The following is an 8,124-nucleotide window of genomic DNA, read 5'->3' on the forward strand; positions in this document are numbered from 1 at the left end:
GCATCAGGTACAAGTGACCTTCTACTTAGTCTACATACCAAAGGGAAAAGCATGCATCTCTATACTATAATTTACCTCCAACCTGCCTAATGTGCAAATATATAGCCAAAATTATGTAGTTCCAATGTATTCTGTCACCTGTTACCTTTTCCCCCATTCTTGCTTTGTTACAGTTGCTTCAATTAACAGGGAGTTAAAGGTTGAGGGATAGATTGGCAGAATCAATGGGAAACATGTAACTTCAGCTATATATATTTTTGAAGGTCATCAAAGATCAGGGCCCTCTAGAGCAAGAATGAGTAGAGATGTGTACTTTGAAATACCTTCCCAGGACCTACTTTAGCCTGTAGACCCATCCCTGAAAGTTTCATTTTCCTGACCTAACCCCTTTCAGTGATAGCAAGAAGTCAATCAACTAGAATTTTACTGGATAATATTACCATCCTTTGGAATAGACTCTGAATAGTCTACCCTAGCCTACTTCTTCAATAGGATTAAAGACAGTTTCAGAATAATGATTTGGCAGCACATAAATCCTCAACTTATCTGTAATACTTCACCTAGGCCTGTTTACAGAGCCTAAAAGGAGTTAATGCTTGAAATGCTACCATGTGGCAATTTAATGGAGCCTCAATGTTACCTGGAAGAAGTCAATCTTTAGAATGATTCCAAATGACAACTTAAGGTAATAATTTTGCCTGGATATGCCAGAAAACATGGAAATCTTTAAATTAAATAATAAGTTTATCAGTGATTTAACCTACTTGCTAATAGATAGCCTACTACTTAGGGTGTCCTTTAATGCTGATCCCAAAATATGGTGATTTACTAACCTGGCTCAAATCCCTCTTTCTTTTGCAAAATCACTGTCCCACCTTCTTACAAGCAAATAACTTGATATTCCATTACTTCATTCTTGTCCATATTTATTTTTTGTTGAATGAGATTTTTGTTGATTATGAAGGTGAATTATGTACTTACTGCGCTAACCATTCTTTTGAGCACGGTAAGAAAATCACTTACTGCGGTTACTGCCGGCAGTAACTATTTTCGTTCCCAGCAGGTTGGGCAGTAACCATTTTCCCCCTAGGAACGGAAATAGTAACCATTCAGTTACTACAGTAAGTCCCTGGAACACACCCTAAATCTGCATGGTGGATAGATTAATTCTTCTTCTTCATTTTCAACAGGCGGGGACTTTTCAGTCAAGACTATTCAGCCATTTTCCTTTTGACTCACTTTGTGAGATGGACAGAGCTATGGAGCTGGTTTGTCTTATTTATTTTGTATCTGCTCAGATTTCTTGAAGTTTATCTTTTGATGCTAGCAGTTGAATTATAAGAGAGTATAAATTGAGCTGTGTGCACGTATGGTCAGCAATACTCATGGCTGTTAGTGGCATTTCGTGGCGTTTGAAGCATTCTAGCATTTTACATTGCAGGGTATACTGTGCAGAAGTCAGCATATTACATTCAAATAAGCAATGATCTATTGTTTCATTTTTAAGATTACATGACCTACAAAGGAGGAAGAGGGAACTTCACCACTTGAATTTGAGATCTTATATGAAAACGCCTGAGAATTTAGCCCATTTGAACCTGACCGAATTCTATGATAAATCTTGAAAAGATGCTTGCTGGGGAGAGGTGATAGGGATGTATGCTTATTATCTATCAGTACCTCTTTAAGTTTCCAGTGGTAAATATCTCTAATGGGGATTGGTCTCCCACTTGGCTGGTCAATATTTAAAGCATTTTTGCTATTTCATCTGCCTTATGGTTACCTGTTATACCCGAATGGCTTGGAATATACTTAAAATGAGTTAAAATAACTTTTACCTTACCTTAAATCGCATTGTCCAGCGAAATAAGGATTAAATCCTGTAGAACCGCTTGTTAGTGATGATCATCATATATTAATTGTCATATATTAATTAATTGATAACTATTTGAGTAAACCCTCCTAATTTTTGTGATTTGACACTGCTGAGACTCAGATAATAAGCCTGTTTTGTCAATAGCAAATTATAGGTTATGATGATGCCGATGATGGCTATGATGATGACAACCCCAACACAAAAGGAATCTGGCACTAAACCGCAAGTGAAAACCATCTGGTATAGAAGAGTGAGATGTTCAAGGACCCTTTGGCTGCCATGAGCTAAATGCATGCCACACACTTGATCAACGCCTCGAGAGAACTTCTTCTTTGCTTGAATTATCGCCAACCGAACATCAGAAACAGTTACCACAAACCCGAGTGAAGGCGATGCTTCACTTAACAAGAGGTTAAGGTTATCTTCATATTTCGACACAAGCTGAGCGCCGGGAGCTGCAAATTCTAACTTGTAATAACTATTCCACTGCACTTCTGTGGGCACCAAATGTCACATTGCATTTGGGTCACATTTCAGCGTGTTACTCTTTTCATCCAGAATGGTAGTATTGTGCTTCTGCAGGCATTTGGCAAATTTTCTTTTCAGATAAATAATTATATATCTCTATCTCATATTAGCTGGTCGACTACTTGAGATAGGTTGCTTTTCTTTTAGTTAATTTTCTAGTTTTCGTCGTGGAAAGTCGAAGAAATGACGTGTAAATGAAAGCAAGATATAAAATGCAAAAACCTATTTCATAGTCCTGGCAGTGTGAGGAGATGGATGTAAAATGCAATTGGCAAGAAATAAGATAAGATAAGAATAAATAAGCTAATCGACAAATGTTTAAGCATGTGGACAGATTCAATATTAGAGATTAAGGCCATTCGATACCTCAAAAATAATTTTGTGATTATCCGTTTCAGCTGACTGTCTCAAAGACAAACACCCAATAGACAATTTTCCCAATATCACTGGGAACTCCCAAGTCAATTTTGTTAAAAATTAATAGGCATCCAACAGCATAAATAATATATAACCTTGTGTCAGCAAAAAGCTGTTACTTACCATAACAGGGAACTTCCAAAAATATCAAATTACTCAAATAATACATCCTTTTAGCTGATTTTTAATGTTTCCCAAGCATCTGTGCAAGAATATTTTTAGGGACTTTAAGCTCTTTCCTGAACTTTAAAAAGAATATTCTGCTCCGTTTAATCGAAAAAAAATTACTCTTTGAAATGATTTAAGTTTTGTTAAATATGAATATCTATCTCCAGCACAAAATAGGAAAGTTTAAATGTTTTTTTCTAAGATTTCTGAAAAAGTGGGTGTCGGCTATTAGTTTTCTGTCGTTTATTTGGATATTTTATCCAAGCTCTACAGGTTGTGGCAAGACCACCCATTTAATTCCAAATAGTTTGGCCTCACAAACGAAAAAAGCTCAAAATTGGTAAGATATGGCAGTTCTTTACGGTACTGCAACCTCTTAAATAAAATTTTATTCTTAAACTGGGGTCTTGCAAGATAAATCATTTATTAAAAAAATAACCTTTGAAACACCTTTGAAAGTCTGAACCTGGACTAGATGAATCTTCGGAAGAAAAAGAAGTTTTATCTTACCATCTGAACAATCATAGGCAGCGCAATAGCACTACCTAAGTAAAGAGCGATGTGGGCACAATTTACTATTTATTTTTATTCTTTCAACCAAAGCACTTCGTGTCGAAGGAGTTGTCATAGAAACTTCAAAAGGGTGCATTCAATTAGAAATTGAAAGGGCCAGTGCCCTTTTCAATTATCGAAAGTGATCGAATGGCAACTAACCCCCCTCCCACGCCCACCATGTCCCCAAACACATCCAATCGAAATTCTGAGTTAGCCATTTTGTTCAAAGTAGATGTGGGCACAATTCACTATTTATTTTTATTCTTTCAACCAAGGCACTTCGTATCGAACAAGTTGTCGTAGAAACTTACAAAAGGGTGCATTCAATTAGAAATTAAAAGGGCTAGTGCCTTTTTTAACTGTCAAAAGTGATCGATGGGCAACTAACCCACCTCCCACGCCCACCATTTCCCCAAACACATCCAATCGAAATTCAAAGATGAGCCATTTTGTTCAACATAGTTGAAACATCAGGAAACTATGTATATGAGGATGACAACCCCCCACGACCCTTTGTGCAAGGATTGCAAGTTATGCCCTGGGGTGGAAAAGGTATATATGTAAAGGGTGATCGTATAAACTTCAGAGGAGGCTCATTGCGCTGGTAATCAGAAGTTCCAGTGCCCGAAAGGGTGACAGATACAAGGGATCATATAATGAGCCCTCGGGGAAAGGTTCGTAAGTTATGCCCTGGGGCATATCTAGGAAATATAGAAAGCCTATAAACTTTGAGGGTGCTCATTGGATTGGTAATCACAAGTTCTAGGGCATTTTTAAGACTCAGAGTGATTGGAGGGTGGATAACCCCCCCCCCCCACACCTCGTATTTTCCGGAAATACATCTGACAGAAATTTTGAGACGGCCATTTTTTCTCGTAGAGACTTCGAAAACAGCTGATTTGATTGGAAATTGAAAGTTAGTGCCCTATTTAGTAGTCAAACGCGATGGAGGGCAAAAACCCCCCTTGCAAGCCCCCTATTTCCTCAAACCCATCCAATAAAAACTTTGAGATTTTCATTGTGTTCAACGTAATTGAAAGGTCTGGATATTATGTCTTTGAGGATGACATCCTCCCCACATCCCTCTGGGCAAGGGTTGTAAGTTATGCCCATATAAGGTATATCTCTAGCATCCAACCTAGCATTTGTGCATCCTGGTTGCTACTTGGCGAACCAAATTTTCCTTTCGGGCCGTTAACTCCTTAAAAAGGGATGGTTAGACACATACTTGTTTGTTCCGAATATAGAATGAGTTTCTTTTCGAACTCTGTGAAGCGTGGAGGGTGCAATTGCTCGTTCCATGCAGGAGCAGAAAAGTTTGCCAAAATTGATACAGCTAAATGGTGTTAGAGCTTGTGTTGTCCTGACGGCTCCTCTTACCAAATTTCAACCAGTAAATTCTTTAAACTCACCTGTTTTACTTTTACCTCACCACCTCACCTCACCTCCGTTCTCCAAATTGAAGAAACAAGGATGCTTAGTATCCTAAGCTTCTTCCTACCTCCAGTATGAAGTGTCATCCCCCCTCTTGAAGTTTCTTGTCAGATTGAGGGCAGTGCCGTTTTTACCATTGACCTATCCTCTACTCTTGACACCACCAATGAAAAATTAAACTCCTGCTTACGTGAGGTATCTGTTCAGACCGAACCCTTCTCAGGTTTTGCCAGTGATAATATAACGTAATCAAATCTCTTTGTAAAAGATTTTGCTTGTCAGACAGAATCTATCAGTTTCTTCAAACACTTCAAAACACTTCAGAGACGTCAACAGGTTGGTTTTTGGACCTCAGGCTCTCTGAATGTGCAATAAACAGTTTAAATGGTAAATAATAAAAACAATGACAAAAATCTCTGGATATTTCGATCACATTCACATTGATCGTCATAGTAAAGTAGTACAAAAAAACAATTGTGTATGATTATGATTGTGTATGTGATCGAAATGTCGTATGTGCATTTGCAAATTTAAATAAACTTCTTAAGTGTTAGTGGATTTTGGTCTTAAGCTTATTATCGTGCAGTCTATAATTTACAGATTTAAACAATGAAAACAGAAAGAAATGAGGGCAATAAAGCATATCTTTTGATATTAACATTTTAAAGACAAACATAAAACAAACAGAAATACTTCTAAATACGAGAGGATTCGGATCATATCTTATAGTTTAACTGGTGGTTTACTGAAAACTCATCAGAAGACAACAATTATAGGTTTGTTTTTAACTACGAGTGTTTTATTCACCTTGTCTTTAAAAAAATCTGACTTGAAATATTGTTTAGCAAAAATATGCGTAAATGAACCCTTTCATTCTCGAAGCATTGTGTTAAACAGGCGAAATACTAAACACAATAAAATCCATATCTCGCTATTTAAGATTAAATAAAAAAAACTATTTTTTTAGCTGAAAGTAAGGAGCGACATTAAAACTTAAAACGAACAGAAATTACTCCGTATATAAAATGGGTTGTCCCCTCCGCAATCCCTCGCTCTTTACGCTAAAGCTTTTAATTGTTTTAAAAAGTAGAATTGTGGCAAAGAGTCAAACTTCAGAGTCAATTTTTTAGAGTTTTGGTTACTATTGAGCCGGGTCGCTCCTTACTAGAGTTCGTTACCACGAACTGTTTGATCTTTTATAACCTATTTTAAAATAAAGATAAATCAAAAACTGCTGTTACTACTCTACGGCGTCCTAAAAGTGGGAGCCTTGTTTTGCAACTCAGCGAGAAAAAAAAACGAATTTCATGTATGAATTCCCCGCAAAGAAAGATTCCAGCATATGAGTATTTAGTTCTGATGAGGTCGCAACTTTGTTCGAGATATTCCACTAGATGTTGCCGGTATGTTCCTCTTGGAGGGAAATAAACCGTGGCATATATCAGTGACGATATATTATTGACGATACATAAATAATTGAAGCAATTTTAAATACTAATTGCTTTTTCATTATATGTTTGTTAATTGCATGTCTTTTACGATCAAAAATCCTGGTACATTCTATGGGGTTAGGACTCCAAATCCTTATTGCCAAATATGACAAAAGTATGTACTGTTTGATTATAGAATGAAAGAATTGTTGTTTGCTTGGATGTAATTCTCTTTGGAGAAACATTTAATAAACTTAGAGGGGATATTGTAGTTTTCAAAACCTAAAAAAAGGTTTTTTTTACTCTTATTAATGAAAAACCTCAAAGTATTTTTGAATCAAAACTCAAAAATGAATGCAAAGCATGGGCAGGGATAGAAAAATCTAAGGAGGTCTAGGAACAAGTTCAATTGTCCTTTTAACTCTTGGAAATTATATACTAGCAATCCAACCAAATTACTTTCAAATTTTGATAAAAGAAAATTGTATATTTTGTCTAATTTTCCAAAATATTACACGCCTAAATAGCCAAATATCTCGTGTATACATTTTAAGAGAATTAGGACCCATAACTAGTTAAGGGAAGGATAGGAGCATCCCTTAAAATTTTTCTGAAGGACTCCCAACTAGATTTAAATTGTATTACCTCCATGTTGATTTTTACCACTGAGAAAAATTCCTTTCTCTTAAGTCAGGTTACTGTGTAAATCCACGTATATCAAGAACTGTTAAAGATTTCATGTTACTCTTTTCTTGTACTCTGAATGTCATATTGTATTTTATTTTTATTATCATATATTCAACACATTGGCCTATGTAAAGGGGCACACCAGGTGCCATAAGCCTATAATCGGCCACCAGAATAAGGAATGTATCTAATTTAATTAAATTTTTGCCCCATTTTTTTCTGTAGGCTACCCCCTAACAAAGATTAACCAGCCATACACACCTACAATGAATTCTTTCTGGTACTTATACTTCAAAAATATGTGATGAAAACTATCGCTTTTCCATATTTTTTTGTGCCTTTTCAGTGTTATCTTCAATTAAAGCATCTCAATTTTTTTTTTTTTAGGTTTTCCTTGCTCTCTTTGCAACAGCCTTTGCTGCACCAACAGAAGAAAATAAAGAAACAGACCTTAGAGGAAGCGCAGCATGCTTACCCACTTTTGGCTATGTCTTTGGTGCTGCACTTGGCTACAGTGGAGTTTATGGAGCATATTATTTTGGCTATTATGGAAGACCTTATGGCTACAGTTACGGCGCTGGTTACCGTTACTGGTAAAAATGAAAGAAAGCCATAAAACACTTTGAGTTCCCTGTTTTTATTAAATTAACATATTTTTGGACGGATTAAACCGACTTTTATTCAGACACTTCCATAATTTCATTTACTGTCTAGGAAGTTTGAACTTGGTAAAATATTGTGGTAGAAACATACACTAAGGCCATGAACTCCCCTACCCAGTAAAAAGCGCATAAGAATAGACAAAAATTTATATTTATATAGCAATATATATATATATATATATATATATATATATATATATATATATATATATATATATATATATATATATATATATATATATATATATATATATATATATATATATATATATATATATATATATATATATATATATATATATATATATATATATATATGAACTAGCTGTTGGGGTGGCGCTTCGCGCCACCCCAACAGCTATTAACA

At 35.7% G+C, this 8,124-nt stretch overlaps 1 long non-coding RNA gene across 1 annotated transcript; it reads left to right on the plus strand.

The window, feature by feature from the left end:
* The first annotated feature begins 1,126 nt into the window (after positions 1-1,126).
* LOC136041739 (uncharacterized) lies at positions 1,127-7,779 on the plus strand. Its single transcript, XR_010621096.1, has 2 exons — positions 1,127-1,268; positions 7,483-7,779. It is a non-coding gene; the product is annotated as an uncharacterized LOC136041739 (long non-coding RNA).
* Positions 7,780-8,124: the final 345 nt, after the last annotated feature.

The sequence above is a fragment of the Artemia franciscana genome, unplaced genomic scaffold, assembly GCF_032884065.1.
Source record: "Artemia franciscana unplaced genomic scaffold, ASM3288406v1 PGA_scaffold_36, whole genome shotgun sequence".
Taxonomy (NCBI): domain Eukaryota; kingdom Metazoa; phylum Arthropoda; class Branchiopoda; order Anostraca; family Artemiidae; genus Artemia; species Artemia franciscana.